The sequence below is a fragment of the Mauremys mutica genome, unplaced genomic scaffold (genome assembly GCF_020497125.1).
Source record: "Mauremys mutica isolate MM-2020 ecotype Southern unplaced genomic scaffold, ASM2049712v1 001273F_np12_obj, whole genome shotgun sequence".
In the NCBI taxonomy this organism is placed as follows: Eukaryota; Metazoa; Chordata; order Testudines; family Geoemydidae; genus Mauremys; species Mauremys mutica.
The window spans coordinates 39,925-42,354 of NW_025423153.1; positions in this window are offsets into that span (position 1 = coordinate 39,925).

Consider the following 2,430-nt stretch of genomic DNA (forward strand, 5'->3'; position numbering starts at 1 on the left):
GGAGTCTGCTCTGCAGGCAGCTCTGGCCAAGAGACAGCGCGCACAGGAATGCAGCAGGAGAAATCCCTTCCACCCCAGGGGCACCTGTTCCAAACCCCCCAGAGTGAACACACACACCCACAGGAAAAGTACAATGGACATAACAAAGGGAGATATTTATTTACAGAGGGCTGGGAGGAGAAAAACAACAAGGAGAAATATAGGGGGAGCAGTAAAACAGGGCTGCATTCAAAACAAGGCCCCACGGACCCAGTGGTAGCACAGTCTGGAGGGGCAGACACTAAGCAATGTGTCTGCACACAAAGTTCAGGAGGCCTGAGCTTAGTTCCAGTCCGGTGGTGAGTCTTGGGTGCTCCTGGTCGTCTTCGGCGCCAGTGAACTCTCCCCAGCAAACCCCTCCGGTGCCTCTTCTGCCGCTCTCTGCAAAGCCACACAGAGCGACCACCTCCCCACTTAACTATCTAACAGCCTCCCTACTTATTTCCAGTGCAGAGTCACAAGCCCCAGTACTCACAGCCCCAGGCAGCTCCGGGCAGCCGTGATCCTGGGTCCAGCTCCGGCCTGTCCTTCCGGGTGATTCCCCCCGGCACCGGGCTCCTCCTGGCTCCTGTCCTGGGCTGTCCCCGATCGGGCCTGTCCTTCTCAGGCCTCCGGCAGGTTCTCTCTGCTTCCTTCTCCAGGGCCAGCCATGCTGCTCTCCTCTCTCTCCCTCCAGCTCCAGCCCTGCCCCCTGGAGTTTCCCTCCTTTTTCTTACTCTCCCCCTCCCCCTTGGGAAAAAGATTTAAAGGGGCCATGCTCTCTAGACCCCAAAGGGGTTACACTCTCCCCCCCCAAAAGAAATAATCCTTGATGTCCCCATCAAGGTAGGCAACTTTAAGCCATGGATCCCCAGCAGGAGACCCAGGGCCCCCATTCGTCAGAAGCATTCCCATCATCCATCCCACAGGACCCCGAGGGGTGGAACAGGTTTCCCATGAGGCAGCTCGCCCCCCGTGGCACCCCAGGAAGCTGTAGGTCACTGGGTTCCCCTAAACGATCATACGTCAGCACACACCTGGGCTTCCCTTCCCTAGAGGAACGTCTAGGCTGGCTGTCGGATGTTGGCTGAGGTGACACCACCGGACATGGAGGCAAGATGATGGGTCCTTGAGGCACGAATTCAAGTGCATCTGGGTTTAAAGTGGCTGTTTGGGGTACAGGGTTCTCTGCCTGCACTGAGCCTTCCTCATCATGTTCTTGGGGGGTCTCCACAGCTTGGGACAGTGAGGCCTCGGGAATGCTCAGTGTGGGGTCTTCCCCTTCACCATCTCTTTGCGTGACAACAAAAGGATCCATTAGGGTCAGGTCATTCCCAACTGGATGTTCACCAAACCCTATTTCATCCTCACTCTCCGAGGAGCTGGGTGTTTGCAGAGGACGGGTATATTTCCATCGTTGGGACCATGTCCGACTTGCAGGTCCAGGAGTCTCAGAATCTGTGGAAACATCCTCACGGGGAAACAATACTTGTCCTATAGGTAACAGATGATTCCGGTGGAGAGTTTTGGTGGGGCCACGACTGCCCTCAGGACGTATGCGATACACTGGTAGATCCCCAAGTTGCTTCTCTATAATGTACGGGTGTGACTCCCAATGATCTGCAATTTTGTGTTTTCCCTGTAGTCCGAGATTTCGGGCCAAAACTCGGTCACCAACCCGAATCTCCTGTTGCCTCACTCGCTGATCATATCGGGTTTTATTCTTTTGATTCTGGTGACCAGCTGCTTGCGTCGCTATTCGATATGCCTCTTTCAGTTGATCTCTTAAGCGCACCACATACCCCAAGTATGTTTTTGGGAGTGCCCCATCTGAAGACACTTCAAAACAGAGATCGATCGGCAACCGGGCCTCTCGACCGAACATTAACATGTATGGTGTGAACCCAGTTGCATCGTGTCGAGTGCAGTTATATGCATGAACCAAATGCTCTACGTGCTGGCTCCAGTATTTTTTCTGCTGAGGCTCCAGAGTTCCCAGCATGTTCAGTAGTGTGCGGTTGAATCGTTCTGGTAGTGGATCCCCTTGGGGATGATAAGGGGTGGTACGTGATTTTTTTATCCCCATGATCTTACAAAGTTCTTTTATTAATCGACTTTCAAAATCCCGTCCCTGATCTGAGTGTAGTCTGGCGGGCAACCCATAGTGGACGAAGAACTTTTCCCACAGGATCTTGGCGACCGTGGAAGCTTTTTGATCTTTGGTGGGATAAGCCTGGGCATAACAAGTAAAATGGTCAGTGACCACCAAGATATTTGCAGTACCCCGGCGATCAGGCTCTAATGACAGAAAGTCCATAAAGACAAGCTCCATGGGTGCAGAACTTGTGATGCTGACAAGAGGAGCCGCCTGCTTAGGCAGAGTCTTTCGTTGGATACATCTGGTGCAGGTGC